This window comes from Pleurodeles waltl, chromosome 7, assembly GCF_031143425.1.
Source record: "Pleurodeles waltl isolate 20211129_DDA chromosome 7, aPleWal1.hap1.20221129, whole genome shotgun sequence".
Classification (NCBI taxonomy): Eukaryota; Metazoa; Chordata; class Amphibia; order Caudata; family Salamandridae; genus Pleurodeles; species Pleurodeles waltl.
Genome location: NC_090446.1, coordinates 1,342,954,974 through 1,342,982,376, shown reverse-complemented (window position 1 = coordinate 1,342,982,376; position 27,403 = coordinate 1,342,954,974).

Genomic DNA, 27,403 nt, shown 5'->3' with positions numbered 1-27,403 from the left:
CTCCCCATACCCCCCATTGGAGAAGCACAGATCTCCAAGTGTTTCTTAGGGACGGAGGTATTAATGCATGCCTAGTGGGCCAGGGGGAGTGCTGATTCTGGGGATTGCTTCAGCGCCCCCGATTCCACAGACAGGGATGAGTTGATTTGCTCTTCATCCTTCTGCTATCTGGAGCCCGCCCTTGAACAGGAAATGAGAAGTGGTGATTGCCCCCACCCTCGACTGCTAGATTGGACACCCTTTACAATGTCCCCGCAGGATGGCATGAGATAAACCAGCACTCACTACTGCCCTATGGAAAATTGACAAGTATACTAAACACAATGCTCCCGCGGAGGAGGCACGGGCAACAGGGTGTGGCCCAGCAGTGGACAATAATGCTCAGCTGTCTCCTTAGTACAGGCCATCCAGGATCTCAAGGTCACCTTTGAGGCAAGATGGGGGAATTTAAGGTTGACCTGGCATTAATCAAAGGTAAAGAAGATCTCTGCAAAACCACTCATAGGGTCACAAGGTAGCAAGCCTGCTATCCGAGACCGAAGATACTGTCAAGTCACATGAAGAATGCTTGGTGCATCTGCAGCAACTGTTGAGCCAGCTTGAAGCCAGGGCTGAGGACCTGGAGGGGAGGTCCAGAAGGAATAATTTGTGAGTTGTGGGCATCCCTGAGGGAGCAGTGTGCTCCTCCCCCCATCAAGTTAATGTGGAACTTGCTGGTGAGTTGGGTCCCCAAATATGAAGAATCCACCTGCTTTATTGTTGAGCTTGCACACAGGGCCCTGACTGCTAAACTACCAGTGGGTGCCCCCCCATACCATTCATGGTAAGAGTGCTATATTTTGATGACCTTGACTCTATTCTTAGGGAGGCACACAAGATCGGTCAGTTGACATATCAATCCTACCCCATGATGATCTTCCCAGACTACACGCTGAAGACTCAGCTGCAGCGACACTCCTTTCATGAGGCCAAACAAAAACTAGGGGCAATGGCCTTACATATATGCTGTTATTTCTAGCCCACCTGAAGGTTATCTTTCAGGGTAAATCCTTCTTTTTTGACTCCCCAGAGGGGCTCTGGAACTGGATTGAGGAGCAACCCTCTCGACAATCTATTAAGCCCTTGGTGTAAGGGGGCAAGGGAGGGAACGGGCTGCCCTTGAGGGAATGGCACACAGCTCTTCGGCAGCAATTGAAATGCAGACAGCGGAGGGCTCAATCCCTAGAACCTGTGCAACCTGCAAGGAAAGACATGGCTCCCTCGCCTGTTGGCCCCAGAGAAGATATTGCAGACATGGGGCAGGAGCCACCGACAACTCCAGGAGCTGAAGAATGAGACTGGTAGTGGGTGATTTAATTCAAGACTTTATCTGCGTGGGGTGTTAGTTGGACAACTGGTCTAGTAGCTACATTCCCTATTGAGTTGGGGTTGAGTTTGGTTGGGGAAAGGGGTCTGGATGAATGGGGTGATACACATCATGTCAGCCCGGTTGGCTAGGTGCCTAGTCGCACCACGACAGGTACTTCCAGTTCACAAAGTATAGGGGAGAGTTGCGGGCAGGGAGCAGGTGGGAGGGTAGGTTTTTTGTTTCCTTTTCAGGTGTTGGTGTTAACCAAAGGTGCACTGTGAACACACACGAGCCCATCACGCGAGGTTTTGCGGCCTATTACCAGGAGATATATAGCTCCAACATGCTTACCCCATGAGAGGATTTGTACCAATTCATCCTTGATCTGCCAATGCCTCACCTGTCTCCAGAGGAACGGAATTCCCTGGATGCTGAAGTCATTTTTGATGAGCTGCATGCGGCTTTGACTCAGTTACAGTTGGGCAAGGTGCCTGGCCATGACGGGTTTCCAGCGGAGTATTGGCACCTGGTGTGGCCCCAGGCTGGCCTATTGTTACTGGAAATGTTCCAGGAGGCTCTTGAGAAGGGTGAAATGCCTCCTGATCTTAGAACGGCACATATTGTGATAATACTAAAGCCGGGTATGGACAGCACACACTGGAGATTTCACTCCTGAATACACAAGTGAAGATATGGGCCAAGATTCTGGCTAGCCACCTAGGGAAAGTTATTGACTGTCTGGTACACCCGGACCAGTTGGCGTATATGCCCCACCGTGCCACTCGTCATAACCGAAGATGGGTGCATAATGCTATTGCCCCAAGTGGATCAAATGGGGAGCATAGAGTTGTCTTGTCTGTTGTTTTTCGGAAGGTCTTTGCATCAATAGATTAGGCTTATTTGTTTGCTCTCCTATCTTGATTGGGGGTGGACATTTATAGGTTACATCCCTCTCGTCTACACAAACCTTTGGGCCAGAGCACGAGTGGGGTGTGACCTCGGAATGGTTCCCCGTGATACAGGGCACTGCATAGGCGTGCCCTTTGTCACCCCTGCTATTTGCACTGGTGATTGAGCCCTTAGCGGCCTGGATAAGAGTTGATGCACTGTTCAGGGGCTTCCAATGGGATGACCCAGTGAGCAATAGGATTTCTCTCCATGCCAATGTCATTTTGTTTCTGGGAGACCTGGACTCATTGGGTCCCAGGGGGCTGCTCCGGTCTCTTGATCAACTCTCAAAAATGAGCGATCTATTCCATAACCCCATGTACGATTGAAATGTCATAGGCGTCAGGGATACTGGTTCTTCCTTCTGGGTTCAGGTACCTGGGAGTGCACGGCACGGGGGATGCATAGAGCTTTTATGATGGAAACTTGGTGCCACAGCTGGAGGGAATGGTGCGTGACATTGAGTTTTAGACGACCCTCCCATTGTTTCTGCTGGGGTGTTCCTCCATTTTCAAGATAGTCTCATTACCGCACCTCCTTTACCAACTACAGAACCATCCCTTTTCAATTGACAAGTCCTTCTTCACACAGGTAAATGCACACATTCGAAAGCTACTCCGGAGTGAAGGACTCTCTGGCACTGCCCTAGGGAAATGTTGCTATTGGTTTATGAGGGTGGTATAGCCACTCCAGATATCCTCTTGTACTATTGTTCAGCACATTTACTTGTAATCAATGACTGGTGGTTTACGTATCCAGCTTACGCACTCAAGAGATGGGTTATGGGTCACAAGATTCTTCCACACCTACTCTATGGGGGGCACTACGCTGTAGGTATTCTCCGAAGAGCCACCCAGGTGGTGCTGGGAGACATATAAGATGTTACTGAGGAACCTACCAGATCCCATGGTGGCAGTATGGAGGGCTTGGGAGGGGAACTCGTGAGTTTAATTATGACAATTCGAGAGAGACGTTGGAGGCCCCTAGAGAGGCGGTAATAACCTCACAGTTCAGACATATGAACTGAAGTTGCTTCACTGTGTATACTACACCAGGGCTCAGCCATAGTATGGGAATTATACTCGATGTTTGAGATGTAGCGACTCCTGGGGAAACCTTTGTCACACTTTCTGGCAGTGTCCTGTTCTTTCTCACTTCTTGGATAGGGGTTTGGGCGGTTGGAGGGGGTGCTGGGCTGGAAGATCCCAAGGGACCCTAAATTTGTGCTTCTTTATGTAACAGATGATCTGGGTAGCACAATATATCAGAGGGCGCTTCTTTGGTTTGGTCTTGTTATTGCCAGGAGAGAGACTGCGACGGCTTGGAAGGACATGGCCGCCTCCTCTATAGAGACATGGGCCAAGGGCATGGACTTGTGCATGGGTCTGGAATGCCAATCTACATGGAAAAAGAATGCCCCAAGAAATATTTTAAGATATGGAAAGGTTGGGCAGACTTTAGAGGCATACTCCTAGAATCTTGCCCAGATAGGCCATTGAGCCCCTTGGGCAGACCATGTAAACGTGCGGGGAATAACTCCAGTGTGTGGGCTGGGGAGTAGGGAGCTGACCTTGGCTCGACAAATGTTGTTGCTGTCTCTCATAACTGAATATTGCTGCCATAATAACGCTTTGTATTACTCCTCACGATGCTGTGTATTGTGCATACAGTATGTGGAGCACCGCTTTCACCTCGGTTGTAAAATTAATAAAAATGTGTTTAAAAAAAACTAACAATGAGCCCAATTGTTGCAACTCCTATAGACTTCTCTGTGTGGTTATTGCTAAAAATAAAATACTTGTCAAACTGCTCACTTCCAGGCTTCTGCTCTTCCTGCCAGAGATCATCCGACTGGACCAGTTGGGATTCATCCCTGGGCGATCTACAACCCATAACTTACACACTCCCTTTGTGCTACTTCATGAACTGAACCTGCAGCTCTGGCAGCTGTAGTGATCTTAGGCCCAACAAAAACATTTGATTCCCTGGAATGGCATTCGCCTTGCGCCAGAGCCGAGGCATCAGCCACTCGCTCCTCCCGTGGATTGAGATACTCTATGTACTCCTCAAAGCCAGAGTCTGCGTTAATGGTACCTTTTTCTTCCCCAATAACCGTCAGCAGAGGCACAAGAAGGGTTGTCCGCTCTCCCCAATCCTATTGGCTGTAATAATGGGGCTGTTCGCGCCCACCTCTGACAGCATCATGCTGAACGAGGACTGAGCTTTGCAGCACAGGGACTGATAGTATCCACATACACAGATGATGTGACTTTATATCAAAGAGCCGGCTGTTAACCTCGAGCCTGTGCTCCATGAGCTCTTATGCTTTGGACATAAATTGGTCCAAGTCTGTCATCTTCCCCCTGATGGAGGCAGCCGCCTGCTTTTCAACGGAGTTTCCCCTTGAGTGGGACTGGGCGTCTGACGATACCTGGGCGCATGGGTCAGCACTGACTTGGACCAGCTGTGGTGAGAGAACTATGGCACTGTGATTAAGTGGCAGGAGGAGAAGGTTTCTGCATGGGTCAGCCTCCCACTGGCAAGATGAATAGCAATCGGCAAGATGGTGGTCCACCCTAAACTCTCTTTGCTAATATCTCAAACCCCCTCACTAGAGCTTTCTTTGATCGTCTACGGTCAACGATGACCCGACTGACTTGGGCAAGCAGACAGCCTAGACTGGTGTGGAGTGTCCTTTGTGCCCTCGACTTTGAATTGCACTATTATTTCACACAAGTGCAGCACATGTATCGCTGGTTCTATTCCACACCACTTATGCCACACATAGCAGTAGAGGCAGATAATGCGTTTCTGTGCCCTCTGGCTATGGTGATATGCACACTGTCGTTATGCCCCAGAGGCACGATAGACATGCTTCAATACCCCATATGGGCCTGGGAATGGCTACGACGATGAGCGTGGCTGGACTGCCTTTACGGGGTTAAACCACAGCTGGAGTGCAATCCAATGCTACCCCTCACCCTGGAGGGCCAGATTGGGAGACAGCTGACACTTGCGGGCCTAAAGGACATGGGCGATCTGTACCGAGACGGTACCTTCATCAATTATCAATTATTGGGCGGTGCGGACTCGACCTGGTACCTCACTGCTCCACACTTTATTGTATTTGTGCATGCGGGCTGCCTGCAAAAAGCTATACCTCATGTTGCCCTAAAAACCTCAGGGCTTGCCTTCCCTAGAGAACTTGCTTGCCTCTCCCTCTCCTACAAAACTAATTACCAAACTTTACACAACGATGCAGGATGGCGTGCCTGTGACTTTGCTTGGGGCGGTTGATTATTGGAGACCTGGGACCCACCATGACTGACAAACCCTGGAAGTATTGTTGCAGCCAGGCGGCGGCGCTGTCCCCAAATTACAGGCTGAGATTAGTACATATCAAGTATTTACACAGGATATACAGACCAGCCAACTCACAAGGTGCCCCCGTATGACACACAGTATTGGCTCCCTGCATACGCTCTCCCGGTGAAGAGCCTATAATATCACAGGGTGGCAGGGAAAAGGAGCTGAAAACCACTGTAGGCAGTGTTTTCAACTTGTTTTCGGAGGCTTTTAACTGCCGATGCCCATTAATAGGTGTGAAAACACCCCAGGACGTCAGCAGCAGCCTCAGCAAGATTTAGATTTTTTTAGGGGGTTTGGGGCTGGGGAAAAAGTGTCTCTTAGGATCTTCTGGGCACGAGGCCATCCCCACTCCAAGGCCCCATCCTTTGGTGAAGTTGGCAGGTCTGGATATACCACTCCCCGAGAGGGCTCTGTGAAATGGGCTATGGAACGATAGGGCAAGAGGATGCTGACTTTTTGCACTGGCTCGGGCTGCAACCGAGTGGCTCAGTTCTGGACCACTGTTTTTAATTGTGTTGAGGACATAACGGGCTGGGCCGTCCGTAGGGAGCCTATGGTCACATTACTGGGATATATGAGTGATGCTCCAGTTACCTATTGCCAACCCATCACCATGACGCTGCTCATGGCCAAGAGAAGGATGGCAATGCCCTGGGGGGGACACTTGCTCCACGGGAGAGAGATTGGGTGAGGGATTTGACTTACTTGCAGGGGAGACTCAATTGCTTTTGGGCTCTGATGCTGGCACCAGCTCACCCCGTGACATATGGGACCCCATTAGAACATACCTGGAAATGAGTGCTCAAGGAGAAGAAGCACTGCCTGGACATAGGGAGAGCGAGGGGGCAGTCAGCATTTGCTTAAACCCTATATGAACTCTGCAGCTATTCCTTGCATTGTGCAAACTGAGACTGGCCCCGCATGGGAAGCTGAGATCCTGCATTATTGCAAGTACTGTGGCTACAGTGCACATATGTCATAAAGCTATCATTTTGTCCTACATGGCTGAACTGAGCTGCAATTTTCTTTTTTTTCGTTTTGCTGCCTGTGGCGATGTTTGTTGATGCTAAAACCAATAAAAACTGTTGTGCGCTTGATGAGTAATGGAATGTGTGTTCTAAATAACGCAGTTGTGTAGATACGCTTGTGCTTGAAGTGGATTGTACTAGAATAATTGATGCATATTTGGTTGTACCCACTATCATTGATTGGAGGGCTAGGTTCTGGTTCCTGGCTGGAATTGGTCACAAATTGTCTATTGTTTATAAATTCCTTGCGGTCAGTAGAATTTGTTCTTTAGTGGACATGTTTCTGCATTATTAGTTTGGGAAAAGCCATGTCTTTTCCCAAACCAATTGCATGTTCCATAACTTTTCAGCTTGCTTGGAGGAGGGGATTACACTGATGTGTTTATTTTTGCAAGATGGATAATCAGCCGAGATGCTAGTGTTGAATAGATTGTTCTCTTCTGAGTATGTTTGGAACATACCTAGGAGGATCAATGGGCCTTTCCCCTAGGTGGAGCTATGAGCAATGCAGAGTGCCTTAGAGGTGGAGCGTCTGGTTATAGGGAACCACTGAAGCACTTGAGCACTAGTATCAAGTATTCCCAAGAGCAGAGATAAAGATGCAATCTGGTTGTCACCTTTAAATCCTTTGTAGTTTTCAGAGCATGAAGAGTCGAGTGCTTAGCTAAATCCCATTTGAGTATTCTAATGGAGACATGACAAGGACGATAATAGTCTTTAGTTTTTGTGGATAGAATAGATGAGATAAGATCTGTTGAAAACTTTGCACGATGTAGAAGGCACTTCTTGAGATTTAGTTCACTGGAGGTATCATGAAAAGGTTGGGGTCCACGAGCACTCTGAGATTTCTTCCTTCTTGTTGGTGGGGAGGACAGTCGCTTGGGCGGGCTGGCTGTATGTTCTTATATTCTTGCTTAAATGCAGTGTACTTTTTGTGGTATGCATGTCTGCAGACCCATTGTCACTAACATTTAATATGCTGGTGAAGGCAACGAGGCAGACTGCACATGGATAATAGCTGAAAATGTATCTTTGGTTTAACAGAAGTAACTGGGATGGTTTAAAGATGGGGAAAACTGAGATGAAGGCAAACCATGTATAAATTGTTGAATCTGCTGGGTATTAAGTAGGAACGGCCACATAAGAGCCCTGCAGTCAATATCTGACTTGAAAAGAGACTAAAGTCGCTGGAGTAGAGCCCCAGGACACAGCATTCTTCTTGGAATTCTACTGGATTCGGTCATTGCAAAAGACAATGCAAAAATATAATAATCCCCAAATGACAATTTCTTACTAGAATATTCGCAAATTAACTTACAAGATGTTTGTTTCATGACATTTAGGGCCAGATGTAGCAAAGATTTTGACCCATTCTGTGTCTATGGGAAAAAGTGTTTGTACATATGGCCCCTGGTTATTTATTTAGAAGTTTTATATTGACATCAGCCATGCCACAAAGGGCATATGATTGCTGCGTACGAATTACAGGCGATTTGGGATATATTAAATACATGTTTGAGAAATTACACAATATCATTTGGATATGCTGTACAAGATTAGCTTCAAGCATGAATTTCGGGCAGTTTTAGACAGAATAAACAGCAAAATGTGGGGTGTGTATTGAATCATTAGGACACATTTCACAAGATTAGTTAATGCGATAACGTGGCGAGGTTTAACATCAGACACAATACAAACGGATAGTCCAGAGTTTATCGCTGTCACTTAAATAGACAATAATGTCCAGAGTTAGACCTGTTCCACACAAAGTATCTTTGAAAAAAACCAAGATCAGTGATCTAATAAGTATGGAGTTAGCCCTACTTTTGAGTAGAAGAACATCAGCTAGGGTTACATTTTTTGTGTTTTAGAATATTTGCGACAATCCATGTTTCGACAGAGATCACGCTCATTTCTTTGATTGGGTGAAACTAACAGGCAGTGTGACTAATTGGCTCTTGTGTTCAGTGAGGAGCTGCCATTTGAGTACATTTAAGAAGTTGGCGCTGGTGTACAGTATGAGGAATTTGCACTGATGAACAATGGGTGGAGTAGGCAGTGTGAAGAAAGGGCTTTGTGTGGCAATGCGAGCTAAGGCAATAGCGTGCGTTTAGTGGATCAGGAAGGCGCTGCTCTAAGCTGGCACTAGTGGGGAGTGTGAGAATCTGCCTAAGTAAGTGGCGTGAAAAGACATCTCTGGTTGGCAGTGTGCAAATGTGGCTGTGAAGTGAGATGTTGTCACTGCTGATCAGTGGGGGAACCTGGCACCAATGGACACGATGTGAAAGTTGGCTGTCTTTTTGGAGCACCTACAAATTATAAATCTATAGTGTATCTTGCCCACTACTTATGCTATGTTTGCAGCAGCACCAATGCCAGTAATTCTTTTTGACCAGTCGCTAATTTTGTGATATCACTTTTTAAACTAATCTGTCTGCAACACTCCGTTCCTGTTCAACTCGCTTTTAGACTTTCTTCATAATAAAGTTTGAAATTTTAAGTCTGGTGATTGTGCGGGTAGTGTAGGAAAACTACAATGAGAGCTACTCAACTGCGCATGAAGATACTATGATCTTCACAGACAACAATAAAGTTGAGGATAATATTGACTAAATATAACAAGCTGATTGTATACACATGATATCGGACTGCTATGTTCTTGTTATTAATTACAGATAAAATAGTCCCATTATGTGGTTTTATAAACGTTTTTTATTTTTATTATTGTCATTAAATACTGATATAATCATACAAAGTTTATTTTTAGTTATGTACATCATTTAAAAAAAGGAAGACAAAAATACCTGGATCAGACATACCACACACATACTCTAGACACAGTGAATAAAAGATGAAATCTTATAGACTAGTGAAACATAACATATATACAGTTGATCCTGATATCACAGTGAGGCTAAAACAATGTTTAGTGATAACAATACATTAACATACATGCTTCTAATACATTATTGATAATCTAATACATAAGAGCAAAGGATAGTGCTAACGTGGTTCTGAATGGTACCGTAGGGACCGAAAGGCCTACGCGCGTTTCGGTGTTTCGTGATGTAATAAGTCACCTTCTTCAGGGCCGTTCCCAGTGGTACTGTTCAATAATGATATAGTCTTAGCAGCCAAATCTTCTGATACAATCAATTTTGGATTTCTAATATGTTCCTTGATAGTGTAGTCATGGATTCTAATAAAGAAAATTATATGGTAATTTGTATGAATGATAGTGCTAGCATATTAGGAGTCACCTGTCTATATTTTTAAATATATATTGATCAGAGGTGACATTTTATCATCCCAAGATAAGTATCCAAAAAGTCCGAATGTGCTTTACATGGTGGAATTAGTAGTAGAGTATGGAATATAAAGTGCCGCATGCTGCAGACATTTGGTTAGAAGACATGAATTGGCAAAAGTTTTAGTGGGTGATAATAGTACATCATGGGCATTGCTTACAAAGCCAGTGATTAGTGAATCATTGCTATATAGTGCCTTCCTTTATGTTACCAGCATTCTTTAATTCCCCTTGGTGGATACATGCATCATGATGTGTGTTAAATAATGCAGATAGTAAGTTCTCATGCAAAAAAATCTTACTTGAAAGATCTCTTCTAACTTTTTTTCATAATGGGGGTAATCCCAGCTGTCTTTATCTCTTTATAGGACGGATGACAATTGATAGACCGGGAGATAGGCTAAATAAATGACAGGAGCCACAAAATAGATAGATATATCAGTGGTTATTGAGACAAAAATGTCCATGGTGTAACTAAATAAATGTTCCTGATGTTAGCAAATGCCAGAATTCACCTGTACATCTGCTGTTAGCTGCCGTTGGAATTAGATCCTTGTATTTGATTGTTGGAGATCTTTAGAATTGTAACAATATAAAGGATGAATCCAGGATATGTTTATCTAAATATAGTGAACAGAACTATCATTAGTGAAAAAAATGGACAGGGAGTAAAATAGAATATTCACTATGTGCTATAGACCACATGGATCTAGCGGTTATGTTTTTCAATAAAGCAAAATGGATACAACATAACTAGAAAACGAAAAAGTATATATTAAGAGAACGTACCGATAGTGACGCTCGATTGTTTCCCTTCTGCTGCTAAGATCAACCGCCCCAGCGTGTGAGCGTTTAAGTACAGCTGCCAGATGGAGTTCTTCGAATCACTAGACCCCATATGTATAGGATAGTTAGGCGGTCTAGTGCGGGCGCCATATTGAAGGTATGCCAGCGGCGTGACTGTACGTTTGACACGTTTTAAATAGATATATTGTACACTGTCGAGTGTAGATATAGTAAAACTTATAATGCAGAGTTGACAGATTCTTGTTATTTCTAATACTTCCTTAGAATCTACAATCGAGATGCTACTGTGGCATAATAGCTAACGGGGTATATGTGTGTGTTAATATAAGACGGGACCTGGTAGAGACGTCTTCTAATCCATGATGTCTGCTACTGGCTTGAATGTTAACTGGGAAAAACAGGACAAGCGATAAAGGGTGGATAAAAAAATATATATAGATATAGTAATGACAAGAGTATGAATATAAGGGGAAGTGGAGATAAAGGTAAAAATGATAATGAATAATAGACATAAAAATAACAATGGAGATGGGAGCAAAATGAAGAATAAATAAATAAACGCACCAATGGGCAAAAATAAACTGGCAAAAATTCTAAACAATTCTTTTTATTAGAAGTACTAATTCTGGGACAATATATGAATATTGACCGATACAGATTTAACTTATATAATAGCATTTTCCCAAGGGATATATTCATTCAATCCCTTTTCGTAGCTGTCTAATGTAAATATCCAGAAAACTTCTCTCTTTTTCCGAATTTTCTGATCATCTATTTGTCCGGAATTTTTTATTTTTTCTAGGACAGTCCAGGAAAGATCTTCAATTCTGTGTCCATGTTTTTTCCAGTGTGTAACCAATGGGGCACTCTCTCTGTCGTTGCAAATATTGGAGATATGCTCCAGTATTCTAGTTTTAACTTCCCTCCCTGTTTCTCCTACATATGGAAGAGGGCATGGACACCTGATTAGATAAATGCAATTAGCTGTTTTGCAATTAGTCATATCCGATAATTGAAAATTGGTACATTTCCATGAAAAAACATTGCCCACGATGGCTCTAGGGCAAGCTTTACAGTTACCACATCTGTGGTTACCTGTAATCGGTTGATTGCCATGGATGGACTTCTGACAAAAGGTCTCACTTTTGGGTAAACTAGCTCTAACTAGTTTATTCGAGATATTTTGATTTTTCCTGAATGAGAGGAGAGGACGTTCTAATGATGTTTGGTTAGAATTACTGTTAAGGATATGCCAATTGGCAAGAATTATTTTCCTAATCTTTTCATTTAGGTTTGAGTGTTGGATAACACAAATTATAGAGGGTGTGGATTTTTTCTTTTGTCTATCGAACATGCTAGTCCTATTATAGTATTTTGCTCTTTTGTAGGAGTCCCTGATCAATTTTTTGGGATATCCTCGTAGAAGAAATTTATGTTGTAAAATATTTGCATGGTATTCATAGTCGCTCAGACTGGAACAATTCCTACGGACCCGTAGGAATTGACTAAAGGGGATCCCTTGTTTCTGGCTGGTGGGATGAAAGCTATCATAGTGTAAGATAGTGTTTCTAGCTGTAGGTTTAGTGAACAATGACATTTCAAGTTGGGAGTTGTTATGGCCAATCCAGATGTCTAAAAACTCAACTTTATTTCTATTGATGTGAATGGTAAACTTGAGATTGGGATCACACAAGTTGATCCACTGACTGAATTCTGCTAGTGAATCTTCCTCTCCTGTCCAGATGAAGAAGATGTCATCGATAAAACGTGACCAAAATTGTACATTTTCGTAGAATGGTGCCATCTCATTGTAAATGTAGGTTTCCTCAAAGGAGCCTACATAGATGTTGGCTACACTAGGTGCACATGCGGCCCCCATACTGACTCCTTTCTTCTGCTGATAAACCTGGCCATTGAATTCAAAAAAGTTTTCTCTTAGGACGATATTGAGACACTGTAATATGAAGGAAGAATGTTCTGTATTGCCTTCTTTCTCAAAGAGGCGTGCAACTGCTAACCATGCCTCTTGCTGTGGGATATTTGTATATAGTGCCTCAATGTCCATAGTCACTAGCAATTGCGTAGTTGGATTAAAAGGGAGACCTTCTAATTTAGCAATAATATGGGTGGTGTCCCGAATAAACGCTAGTAGTTGGGACACTCTAGGGTTTAAGAATTTCTCCACATATTTGGATAAAGGTTCTGTCAGTGCTCCTACTGTGGAGACTATAGGTCTCATGGGAGGATCAATCTTGTTCTTGTGTATTTTTGGAACTCCATAGAACACTGGAGTCCTGGTTTTGGTAGGATTTAGGTATTGGAATTCCTGTTGGCATATGATTCCATTGTCTAAAGCTTCAGTACTTATTTTGATTATCTCTTTTCTGACTCGTTCATGCCAATTATTTCCTGTTTTCTGGTAATATTCTGATTCATTTAACATAGTTTGAATCTTAAATTTATAAGTTTCAGTATCCAACAGTACGATACCTCCTCCTTTATCGCACGGTTTGACTGTAGTATGTTTGTCTTTCTGTAATCTTTGCAATGCTTGGTGTTCACTATGATTTAAGTTGAAGGAGGATTTGGGAACGAATTTCAGCAAGGATTGAATCTTGTTAGATACTATGTTCTCAAAGATCTTAACTTCTGGGCCCACCATATCTAGGTGGGGAGTAAAAGTAGAGATGGGTTTTAATCCAGATAGATTATATTCTCTGGTATCTATTTTATCTTCGAAGTATCTAGATAGCCTGATTTTTCGAAAGAAAGCATGAATGTCAGAGAGGAGACCAAATTTGTTGATGGAAGTAGTAGGGATAAATGACAATCCTTTCTTTAATAGACACTCAGTATCTGACCTGGTCACACCCCTGGTCTGCGTTGCGTAGCGCCCGCACAGGAGAGAGGACACCTCACACAGTATTATCGTATTATCCGGAGCGGTCTACAGTCCCTTTCCTATATCGCCTCTCACCACGCCTGGCCAGGGGATGTTGAACATGTGAGTCCACAGCAGTGAGCTACTATGGAGGGGTCCGTGTGGCTCACTACATCCCTACCCAACTTAGTACAGAGAACTCCATACTTGGACCTGGCTCACAAAGTTCTTGAATCTTCAGTTTGGCAAGGGGTCTGGCTTGAGATTATACCACTGATGACATGAACAGTCTGGCCCCTCTCCTGGTCTCTGGTCCTCTCTGGGGGTAGATTGCTCAAGGTTTGGTCACAAAGTCTCTCATGCATGGATGGGGCATCGACCTTGGCAGTCTCTTCTACTTCTCTGGACTGTTGCTAACTTGGCCTCCTCACTTTCTGGACCCATGAGATGTTCCTATTGACAGTCTCTTCTCTCTTTTGGACTGTTATCATGGTGCCATCCATGCTGACTACTGTCCACATTACGGGGGTCAAAAGGAGTTCTGAATTTCCATCCTGGTTTTCGGTTCTTGGTGAGCACACAGTAGCATTGCCTTCCTTGTCATAGGGTCACTCTCCTCTTAAGGCTAGCTCATGCACTGGTCTACGTACGTTGGGCCTGAGTACTTGCCAGGTTGAATGGAGGTGGAGTCGATTTCGGATGAATAGGGATCATGTCTCTCCAAGGCTCATTTAGCATCAGGGAATGGGGGTGGGGGGAAGGACGCTGGGTGGTGCAATGCGGCATCCTGCAATATTCATGTAGGAACCCTTGAAGGTAGACTTCCGGGTTGACCCCATGGAGGTCATTTAGGGGTCACCAGGGGTCACAGCTGTGACCCATTGGCTTGCCCTTAGCGGCCCTTGTCACTCCCTTTGCGACCCCTGCCCTCAGAGGTGGCAAAATCAGTACCAGAAACACAGTGGCAGAACGTCCGTATGGACGTCAGTTGAATCTCCACTTTCTTTGTTTTCTGTCAATTTATTATAGCACTAATAGTGAATAATAACATATTATTCACTATTAGTGCAATAAAAATGGAGTACAGTTAGCTGGAATATGACCTTTCATGGCAGCTGGGGTAAGTAAAAAGTGCTTTTAAAAGGATGCTGTGCGTGTGCTTCCGGGTGAGAGTGTGTTTATGTGAGACAGTGTGCATAAGTGTGAATTTGTGTGCATGTGTAAGTATGTGTGTGTGAGTGAAAGTGGAGGTCATAGGGCATGTGATGTCACTTCCGCAACACTGGGCATTTCAGTGAATTGACGTCTATGGTTGACCCTTTCCACAGTGGAAATCCTGAGGGACTTGTTTAGGGTACACATGAAACCTTTGACTTCTCCAGTTGCTTTTGGCAATTGGGGTGTGATCTGATGATGTCTGATGCCCAGTAGCTCCAGTAGGTCATTGAACTCCGACCCCTGAAACAGTGGCACATTGTGTGTTTTTATTTCTTCTGGCAGGCCAAACAAAGTGAAGACCTTCTCCAGCACCAGTGTTATGTTAGTGAACGCTGTGGATTCAACAAGTTTGACAACTGGATACTTGGATGAGCTATCCAGGAGGTCTAAGATCATTTTCCCATCAGGGAAACTCCCAAAGTTCATGCTCACCTTGGACCACAGGGAGGTGCAGGGTTCTTCAGTGATGATCGGTGCCGTAGCTTCAGGGTGGCTAGTGAGTTGACATGCTGGACATTTTTGCACTAACTCATCCACTACAGCCTCTAGGTTTGGGAACCGCACCTTATTGCACATCCGTGATGTCATCTTCGCTGTCCCTTGATGCCCCCTCATGGGCTAAAGTTGCTACTTGGTGATGTAGACTTACCTACAGCCTTGCAATATGAGGCCTTCTTGGTTTGTCCCGGGCCCTCCACATGTGGGTGAGTCTCTCTTTATCCGTGCCATGCCAGTTGGTGTCACATAAGAAGTTTTGGAGCTTCTATCACCTTTGATAGCACCACATCACCAGCAGTGGCTTCCTCGATCTCAAGCAGGCTTAAAGCTCTCGGGCAAGCCCCTCAGGGCACCATGCCAATGTACTCCTCCATCTGCCCAGTCTCTCCTTCTGCAGCTTATGCCGTTAACATGAGAGGATGTTTGCTGGGTTTTTGGACCGTTGTCGGTAGACCCCTTCAAAGTGGTAATGCTGTAACTGGATGGCCCAGTGTTCGATGCAAGGCAGTGGATGAGGTGCCATGCCTCAAAACAGTGGAATTAGTGACTGGTGGTCTGTGACTATTTTAAAGGGTCGCCCACAGAGGTAAAGGTGAAAATACTCACATGCCCATTTGATAGCTAGGGCTTCTCTTTCAATTTGACCATATCTTGCTTCAGTTGGTGTGAGTGCTTTGCTGGCAAATGCTAGTGGCACCCCCCAACCCCCGGTTATACTTCTTGGATGAGCACTGCTCTAGACCTACTTGGCTTGCATCAACAAGCAACTCAGTTTTCTTTTTCGGATCAAAGTATGCCATCATTGTTTTGCACAGACTCCCACCTTCTTTAGGGCTCTCAAGGGTTCCGCACTCGTTGCTAGGCTGGGAATGAGTCATCCACAATATGGGCCCATGCCATGTAAGCTACACAGTTCTAAGGTGTTTGTTGGTGCTGCAGCTCGTTTGATGGCTTGTGATTTTTCTGGGGTCGACCTGCACTCCTTCTTGAGTGAAGACGTATGCAAAAAACTCTACTGAAGTTTGGAAGAAGGAGCATTTTTCTCTGTGAAGGGAGACGCTGTGTTTCCACAGGCGTTTCAATGTGGCTTGCAGGTTCCTTTGCAGATGCTGAATAGATTAAAATATCATCTCTCACATTCATTATGCCTTGCAACCCTGATAGTGTTTCTCTTATGACATCCTGGAACATTTCCACCGCTGAGGAAATGCCGAAGTTCAGTAGTTTGTATCTACATAGACCTAGGTGTATGGAAAATGTCATTATGTATCAGCTTTTTTTAAAGAGTTGCAGTTGGTGGTAACCTGCGTTGAGATCTAATCGTGAGAACCACCTGGCTCCATTTAGGTCAGCAACGATGTCTTCCATTGTGGGCATAATGTGCCGCTCCCGTTTTATGGCCTTATTTGGGAGGCCACAAGCACACTTTGCCAGGCTGTTTTGGCTTTTCGGGTATGACCATGATGGACACCCAAGACGTTGGTCTGGATATTTGTTCAATTACTCCCAGGTTTTCAAGTTTGTCTAATACTTGCCCAATCAGTAGCCTCAGGTGGAATGGCACACGTCAGTGGGGGAGGGCTATGGGCTTAATGGACTTGTTGATGTGTAACTTAAAAAAACAAATCTTTATTGACATTTGTCTAAACAAACACTATAGTACAGGCAACTAAAACATAAAGCCACAGAGTGTAACAACCTTATTGATGCATTAAATAAGATGCAGCACACAATGGGCCTGATGTGCAAAGTCATTTTGTATTTCTTAACGGTCCGAATCACTATTTACTGTTAAGAAATGCAAAATGGGCTTTTCAAATGTACAAAGCCCTTTAGGGAATCACAAATTATGATTTCTACGCAGTAAAAATCGCAATTTGCAATCCTCTGAATAGGAAATCACAAATAGAGATTACCTATTTGCATTCAGATGTTCAAAGCATTTCCTAAATGCGAATTGGGCATTTAGGAAATGCAATTGCCATTGACTTCAAGTCGATGGCAACCATGTGCAATTTAAAAAAAGCACCCCAAAATGCTTTTTTAAGTGCAATAGAGCACACCACTATTTTTGGGGTGCATTTTTGGAGCCTTTTGCCCATTGCCATCCTTGGTTTTGCATTTCCCAAATAGTGATTTCCTAATAGGAAATTGCTATTTGGGAAATGCAAAACCAGCCCATTGTCATGAATGGCATGGGATTTCTTATTTGTCATTTCCTAATAGCGAGTCCTACTTTGTATGAAATCACAATTTAGAAAATGCAAAATTGCATCTGCGTACATCTGGCCCAATATACTTTGCATGTGAACTGGTGACAGCACACATCATAATGACACTGCATGGGACAGAAAAAATACGTGAAGCTGACAGCATAGAAAAAGTGTGGAAGAAGAGTTAAAGTTGCCAGGGGGTCTCTGCAGTAAGCTCAGATGCAGCTGAGTGGCATCCCAGACCAACTCTGACAGCTATCCAGTAGTATGGAGAACTGACATCTCCTCACACCGGGTATCCACCCAGCCACATCCACCATCATAGGCAATTTGGGTTCTCTATTAAGAAGTAAGGAAGTGAGGGGACCCATATATATTGTTGGGGCTGGATCGCAGGGGCATCAGATTCCAAAAATCGGACAGTTTTTCCTGACATTACGCCAATTCGCCTAGCCATGCCTTGGTGGAGGGAGTGGGTTTTCTGCCCCAGTGCATGGCCACCCTGTGTTTGGCAAGCAGGAGTAGCAAGGCAGTGAGACAGCAGCTAGTGTTGGATATGTCTTTAACGTAGCCCAACAGGCCTACCAAAGAACTGAGAGGGGGAGAATGGCCCATGATCACATAGATAGTTTGAAAGACCTCTGTCCAGAAGGATGGCTCCCTCAGGCAGTGCCAAGCTAGGTGGATAAAGGAAACCAGTGTATGGTTGCAGCGCATACAACTGGGGTCTGGAATCAGTCACATTTTAAATAGCTAAATAGAGGTGCGATAGATGCGGTGAAGGAATTTAAAGTCGATGAAATGAACCCTATAGTTGGGGGGAGTTGCTCCAGCTGGCCACAGCAAAAGGACCATTGCACATCTGTAAGAGCTGAGGCGATGTCCTCTTCCCATGCCATCCTTGCATGCAGGGTGGTGGCTGGTGTTGAGCTCTGTGTAACATTGTAAAGGTGGGTTATCCGTTTGCGTGGGGAAGGGGAAGTGATTATGTATTCCAGTGCCAGGAGAGGCAGTTGTGTATAGTACAACACATGGCTTGAATCTGATAGTATAGCAGGGTGTGTGAAAGAGTGGGGGCGAGGACGCCCTGTCCACAAATGAAGGGATGAACTGGTCATCGGGAAAAGGTCTGAGAACACTTTGAAGCCATGTTTAGGCATTGTAGAGAAGTCACTGTTTTTGGCATGGTTAGCCCCACTTTTTGCCTGCTGTCAGTGTGCATAGATTGTTTTCACTGGGATCCTGCTAACCAGGACCCTAGTGATTTTGCTCTTGCCTCTTAATTTGGTTGCCTTGCTACCATTTACACCCCACAATCAGCATACTGGTGTACCCCTGTAAATCCCTAGTATATGGCACTTAGGTACCCAGGATATTGGTACACCAGGGCCCCCCCCCCCATGGGCTGCAGCAAGTATTATGCCACCCAGGTGAGCTCATGCAAACTGTGTCTGCAGGCCTACCATTTGCAGCATGCGTGAAAAGCTGCATGCACCCTTTCACTGCTAGTAACCTCACCAGGTCATTGTAACTTACCCCTATGCTAGGCCCTTCCAGCCCTAAGGGCAGGGTGCAGGTCCATGTGTGTGTGGGCACCCATGCAAGAGCAGACATGCCTCTACTAACTCCAGTTCCAATTCCAATTCCTTGGACTTGGTAAATGGGGGGAAGCCATTTTAGCTATGTACTGGCCATAAGTCACTACCTATGGTCCAGCTACATAATGATAACTTCGAACCTAGGCAAGTTTGGTATCAAACATGTCGAAATCATACCCCAGTACTGATGCCAATATTAGTGGCATGATTACATGCACTCTTTAGAGGACCTCCCCAGTATTGCTCCTACCAGACCAAGCTGCTGCAGCCCCTCAGACAGGATTCTGCCCTCCTGCTGCTTGACCAGCTCAAACAGGGGAAGGTAGAATAAAGGATTTCCTGTAGGAGAGGGGTGAAATAGGTGTTACAAGGTTGGGGAGGGGTAGCCTTCCCACACAACTGGCTTGCTATTTAGGGACTACCTTGCGGGTGGGTCGCCAGATATGACGTGCAAGACTCCACCACAACTCGTCTGCAATTACCTCTTCTGCTCCTGGCCACCAGGACCGCTGCTGGACTTCACAGGAACTGAACAAGACTGCAACACTGAGACAACCTCGCCCTGCAAAAATTTTCCTGCAGCTCCTGCCAGGACGTTGCAACATTTCCACGGTTGTGCATCCTCTGGGGTTGGCAAAACTTCAACTGCACCAAAGAAGCAAGAAAGAATATCCCTTGGTGTGATGGAGTCACTCCCCTGCATCTGCAGGCACGTAAGGCAACAACGTCCAGGTGCTTAGATCTGCTGTCCTCTGGACCTGCAAAGATTTTCCAACACAGGTGGTGGTTCTGAGGGGTCCTCTGGGTCCTCTTTGCCTTGTATCCAACTTGGGAGACGGTCCGCCTTTGCCTGTTCCTCCAGGACGGAATCCATGTGCACTGCGACTGTTGCAGCAACCAAGGCTTCTTGATTCCTTCCTGAGGGATCTTCAGACTCCAAGTAGCCCTGGCCACCGAGCACTCGACCTCTGCAAAGACAGCCTCTTCTCTGCTGCTCCAGCGATGTGGGACTCCTCTTCAGGTGTGCTGCCTGGGCCTCACTACGACTTACTGTGCCTGCTGCCAGTGGGTTGATCATGGGGGCTCCAACTGCTTCTGCTGGCTCTCCTGTCTTCTTAGGGTTAGCCCAGACTCCCGTCCAAGGGTCGAGTCCCCGGGACCTTACTGGTACTCTCCAGCCCTGCAAATCTTCTTCAGCTCCAACTTGCATTTGCTTGTGCTTGTTGGTGGTCCACTGTGGCCATCAAGGGACAGCTCGTAGATGACTTCAGGGACTCCTCTGCAGCTCGTGGACTCTGCAACTGGACTTCATCCAACCCCTTCAACGCTGATCTTCACCCACAGAAGGGTGGGCATTGCCTCCTGCCCCACCTGGAAACTCCTTCTTTTACAGGTCCTCTTCATCCGGAATCCTCCACTGGGATCGCACTGGCCTGGTACTGTTCTTGCACTGTTTCAATTCCAAGTCCCAATGTTAGCCTATGGGACGACCAGGTAACTCACTCTGCTCTCCTGGTCGCAGGGGGTCTTTTAGATACTCACCTTTTGGAGTTCTATACTCTCCCAGCTCTTGGCTAATGACTCCATATCCTGTGGTGGGGGGCCCCGTTCTCGCATTCCACTATTTTAGTACACGATTTGGCCCCCCCATAGGGCCCTTGCTATTTCTAATGTTTTTATGCTAATTCCTAGTACTTACCTGTGTATATTTTGTGTGTACTTACCTCCAGAACGGGAGGATTGCCTATAGTATTCTAGGTCAGTGTTACTATAATAAAGTACCTTTATTTTTGCAACACTTTGTGGTTCCTTTCATGTGTGATAAGTTACTGTGTGACTATTGTGGTATTGCAAGTGCTTCACACTCGTAGATAAGTCTTGACTGCTCACCACAGCTACCACTAGAGAGCCCTGGCTTTCTAGACTCTGTAACACTTACTAATAAGGGTCGCATGGACCTGGTATAAGGTGCCAACACCATAGGTGTCTACCACACACCAGGCCAGCCTACTACACACGTGCAAGCAATGGCGCCCTTGTCCAAGAGCGGTGGTATCATGAGGTTATTGGCCAGTGGGATGGAGGGAGCATATAACAGTGTTAGTCTTGCTCTCTTTTTCAGGCCCTCCCATGCCCATCGCACACTCTCCAATGTATTCGTTTTGGCTCTAGGAGTCTTGTGTGGTATATATAGGGCGGTCGATAGTGGGCTCGGTTGGAGCCAAAAGTGCAGAAATTGGCCTGAGCAAAGGCCACCCTGAGCAAGTTGTAGGGTAAGGAGTTCCAAGGATATCCGCAGTTGTTTACCTGCACACACCAGGATTACAAAGTTAGATTCCAGCCGCCCTAAGAATTGAGCTGCGAGCGGTAGAGGAATGTTAAGAAAGATGTAGAGGGACTTAAGGACAATGATAATTGTGGCAATTGCGAAGCAACCGGCTAAGGAAAGGGACAGTTTGGACCACGTAGGTATTCTGTCTTCCAACCAGATCATGGCGCAACCATAATTCATGCTCCATAATTCCTCTGGATCACAGCTTAACCATATGCCCAAATATTGTACAGGCTTGTCTGTCCACTTAAAGGGGTATTCAGTGGGAAATGGATGTGTGTTATTGGTAAGGGGAAATAATACGGATTTGGCCCATTTTACCTGTGTACCAGAGTAGCCACCAAATTTCATCACTTCACTTGTCAGTGGAGCCACATGCTTATAAGGTGATGTAATCCGCATACATCGAGACCCCTAAGCCTCTGGTATTGAACCCTATTCCCCTGTTTGCATGTTGCTGACAGCCTCACTGCCAGAGGTTCCATTGCAGTGGCGAAAAGTAACAGTGATAACCCAGGTGACTGGGAAAGAGTCTGACGTGAGCCCATTCAGACGCACTTGGACAGTGGGAAGTGTGTAGAGGAGTTGTATTTGTTTGATTAAACATGTGCTTAGGCCGAGCTGCGCTAGAAGGGGAAATAGACATTCCCATTCTAGGGAATCAAATGCTTTGGTAACGTAAAGCAGGGGCGCAATAGCAGGGACTTAAGGGCTGAGATGGTGCATGACCAAGAAGATGGTGCGGAATTTGTGCGATGTAGAAAGACAAGGAATGAAGTCCGATGCGTTGGGTCGCACGATCATAGGCAGGAGGGGTAGTAGACGATCTGTAAGCAATTTAACTTAAATTTTGTTGTCAACGTTTAAGAGAGAAAGAGGTCTGTATGAATCACAGTGATCAGCTGGTTTGTCCTGATTGAGAAGTGTAATGATGACTGCCTCCCTCAGTCAGGGGGATAGTACGCCTGTATCCAGTGATTCCTGGTACATGGCCAGTAGGTGTTGGGCTAATAGGGAAGCGTACTCCTTATAGTAGGGAGCGGTGAGCCCATCAATACCTGGCTCCTTGTCCCCAGGAAAGTTATGGACGACCTGAACAATTTCTTCTGTTGTGATTGGGGAGTCTACATAGGCACGGTGGGCACTATTAAGTAAGAGCAGTTGTATAGAGTCCACGTGTTCAGTGAGCTCAGACGTCGTGAGTATCGGGGTAGCTGCATAAAGCTGGGCATAGAAGTAGGACATTACCTTCAGTATCTCTGGTGTGGAGTACACAGGGTTGAAATTAGAATCTAGAAGTTCAGCGACGTAACTGGAAGCATGTGGATGTTTTACCCAGGCGATCCCCTTCCATATAGTGTCTAGCCTGCGCGTCATGTTGTAGGTAGTGAGTCTCGCGGAGGACCTCTTCCTAAACCTCTGACAGTTTGTCGCAGATAGTGACCAATATGGCTGTATCCTTGGTATGAAAGTGCTGTGTCTCCGGGGTGCGAATATCTTGCTTGAGGTGAGTCAGAGTCCTCCGGTTGGCCATCAGGACCCTGCATTGTTTTGCAATGCAATCACCCCGTATTACAACCTTAAAGGCTTCCCAGAGGACAGATGGCGATTTTACAGAGCCCTTACTGTGGTCAAAGTAGTGTATGATCTCTTTACAAATCTCATTGCGGAATACTGCATCCTGCAGCGCAGCCGGCAGAAGTCTCCAGGTGAAGGAACAGGGGATCGTCTGGGGGATCTGAAGCACCATCAGGAATGGAGTGTGGTCCGAAAGACCTTGGTCATCCAGGTCTGGACATCTTTAGAGACCAGACAGAAATATATCCTGGACCACGCATTGTAAAATGCTGAGAGGCATGTGCCTTCACACTCAGAGGGGTGTGCAAGGCACCAAAGATTTTTTAGACAGTTGTCATTTGCTATTGTGTTGAGCATTAGTATAGCATGTGGGTGTAGGCTTTTAGAGACTCCAGAGTGATCCAGCCAGTAGTCCATTACAGCACTAACGTCACCACCCCAAAGAATGGCGTGGGCCCCAAACCCGGTTATTTTTGTCCAGATGCCAGAGAAGAATTTAGGGTCGTCATTGTTGGGACCATACAGAGCAGCCAGAGTTACAGGGAGCCTGCAAGGATGATGTATCGCCCATTCGGGTCAATAGAGGAGTGGGTCAGGTTCCAAGGAAGCCGCCTGTGCAGTAAAATCGACACACCCTTGCCATAGTTGGAGTAGGTGGAGGAGCAGGTGTCGCCACACCATTAAGCTTGCATACCTGAGGCCATTGGACTGCGCATGTGAGTTTCCTGTAAGAAGCATATGGAATGAAAAAGCAGTTTAAGGTGGCCATGTCATTTGTGGGGAAAGAATAATGTAAGTGGAGTCATGCACTGTATAATCTGTAGTGAGCATGTGCAGTCAGGAGGAAGGAAGTCCGGTGACAGGAACTGAAATTTATCCAACAATCAGAACAATAAACCATAACCTAAAGAAACCAACCCGCACAACCCCCGCTCTAACCCCCCAACTAGGTTGAGACAGAAATCCCCATACCCCCACCCCATATAACCCCTACCTACATTGTGACAAAATGGGAATCATCCCTAGGAACATGGCAACACCAGGTGACAACCCTGCCATGAACAGCCAGGGTGGCTGAACAAGTAATAGAAGGGGGATATCATGTGTTAATGAGTTAGCTAGTAAACTGGCACAGGGCACATAGAACCACAAGGAACAAATAAGGTAGGCATAATCTTCCCTGCACCAAGAACATAAGGAAGACACTGCAAGGGATTCCCCCTACGCATGGGAGCTTTAAAATACACTTTGATATCCTGCTGCAGTCACTGTTTAATCATGGTCACTTAGGGGGGTCTCCTCTGCGACAGTTGACGAGCCCCTGGGGGAGCGATGATGCCTAACAACATGCTTTGCGAATATTAAGGCTGATTTTGCATCAATGAAGTAGAGTGATTTGCTTTTGAAGGAAATCTTCAGTTTGGCCAGGTATAAAAGAGCATAGGGAATGTAGGCTTTCTGGAGGATCTTCTTAACAGGCAAGAAATTGCAGCAGGCCTCCTGCACCGCCAATGTGAAGTCTGGGCAGGAGGAGATATTGTTGCCTTGGTATTGAATCGAACCACATTCTCTCGCCAGACACAGGACCGTATCGCAATCTCAGTAGTTTAATAGACATGCGATTTTGGGGCAAGTTGGTGAGCCAGGGGGTGGTCGAGGTCCAAGCAAGCAGTGGGCACGCTCCACAATGTACACTGTTGATAGGCCCTCGCTGAAGAGGTCAACCAACAGGGTTTAAACAAAGTCTTCCATTTTGAAGATCGCTGTGGTTTCCGGGATCCCAGTATTTAAGCACCTCCAAGTCTTCATTTTTGGCTTTTATGAGATCGAGTACCTTGTCCATACGGAGTGGATGTTCCTTCGACTCTACCTGGAGGTCATCGGCATCAGAAAATCGGATTTCTAAGGGGTCCAGTCTGGTTTCATGCTTATCCACACGTTGTTTAACGTGATTTAAGTGGTTAGTGAGCAAGTCCAGTTTGGGGTTTATAGTTTTCAGACTTAACTTAGCATCCATGAGGAGCTCTCTTAGGTCAATCTTCTGGGTTCTACACTGCAGGTTCGGAGTCTTGGCTATGCTCCACTTGGCAAGTAAGTTGCCTGCTCTCAAAGGAGAGTTTTTACTGATTGGCTTCATGTTTACCCATGGCTAGGGCAGTTGGCGTGGACAATGTCAGCTACAGGCAGATAGGAACGAGGCGTGTATGCAGGCCCACCTCACGCCAAGCAACAAGATGAAGTGATGGATGCGATTAGTCCATGGCCGCAGCTAGTGAAGGTCCATGAGTCCACAGCTGGACTCGAATCGAGGAGTTGGCCGAGCCCCGCCTTGTCCTGGGAACATCTGTATGCCAGGGGGCATGAGCAGGCTCAAAGACAGGGACTGTTGGCCGGTCTACCTTACGGCATCTGCATACAGCAAAAAAGGCTGCAGAATTATTAGTTTAGTGCTGTGAGCCAAAGGTCCCCGGCCCATCTGAGGGAATTGAGAGGGTCATCCTTCACCCTAGGGCGCAGCACCTTGGGTGATGTCATGGAGGCAGCAGCACAGATGGGTACTGATTTGGTGGGTGATATTTTCTCAGTTCAAGCCAGGGTAATGCCTACAATACGGGTAGATGTGTGAGCCACCCTGTAAATCCATCAGATATGGCAACATGCGCATCAGTCAGGCGAGTTAAGCGGATAATTAACAGCAGCGGCGGCTAGCAGGTAATGGAGGCGGGCCTTCACGGTGATCTCAGGGCACACGGTTGATGGGAGGGCACCACAAAATTAACCACTCCAGATGTCAGCATGTGTCGTCAGGTGCTCTAAAAAGCATGGGACCAGTGGTGAAGGTAGACCAGCAGTGCACAGTTTAGGGGCCAATCCCAGGAGCAAGCCAGTGTGTGCATAGTCTTGACAGCATCGGAGGTGGTTAATAGATTGCTGGGCCTGTCTCACCGGCCCAATGCGTGGTCATTCTCCCTCTCTGGTCTCTGGGGCAGTCACACTGCATCCAGTGCAGGTCTGAGGTTGGCACAGCATTAGGCCATCACCGCCACCACAACTGGTCTGGAGCACTCAGAGGGCTTCGTACCTCTATGTGGCCCGCAGATTTAGGGCTGTGGTGCCGGGTTCGCAGCAGCAATTGGCAGCAGCCAGGCAGTCAGAGGAGGCAAGGAGTCAGCGTCAGGTGGCAGCGGCAGGCAAAGGCAGCTGTGTTCCAGGTGGGGCCCGCCACCCCCTGCAGAGCACAGGGCCCGGCACTCATGCACACCTCACCCGACAAGCTGCAGCCAAACTCTTGCGGGCCTCCGCTCATCTCCTTTGCTGGTGTACTTCAGGTGCACACAGAGGGGCCCAAATAGACCCGCTGGGTCCCGGGTGCATGGAGACCCCGTGTGAGTCAGGTGAAGGCACTGGGCCATTGAATAATTCTGGAATTTGGCTTAACAGTTCATCAACTTGATAGGCTTTCACATTTCTGCTTCCACGGTGTGACTTCCTAGTAATGTGTTGGCTTCTTTGTGCTGCACATGGAACGTTGTCATGATCTCTTGACCTTTGAATCGTACTTATACAGTCATGCATCCTTCGAGGGGCAGAGGGGACTGGCCTCCATATGTGAATATTTTGGTGTGGAGCGGGGATTATTTGGGCTTCGGGCGAAGTCATCGATATTGCTGTATGCCTATTACATTTACTGACGCCCCTGTGTCTATGAGGGTCTTGACTTCTGATCTGGCAATTTCCACAACACCTGTGGTGTGAGGCCTTCTATGTCTCTTCAGATCATCTGCAAAAGAGATGAGGAAGACTTCTTCTTTGTCATCTGATGAGAGTCTTCTTGCCAGTGCTTTCTCTGCTGCGGGTGCCTGGTGGCTCCTTGTGGCTCTGGCTGCCTTACAACTCTTGTTGGGATCCTTCTCCTGGTGACCCTCTTCTTTTTTGACTACCTCGACACGCTGTTGTGAAGTGGTTGATCTTGCCACAGTTTGAGCAGGTGCTTCCGAGGGCTGGACAGGCTTCTAGGGGGTGTTTCTCACAGCCACAGTATTTGCAGTGTGTCCCTGTTGGCGTGGGAGCTGACACTTTGGGCCTGTTTGTCTTTCCTCAGCATGTTCTAGCTTTACGTTGGGGGCTTTTCCCTGTGTCTGGGTTATTGTGTTGTCCAGATCTAGCCATGATAAGCATGTTGTCAAGGCTAATGCTTGATTATAGAGGATTAGGCCCTGAAGTGTCTTGTTTCTGCACCATTGGATGATCTGCACTCATCTCTTTCTGTTGGTCATC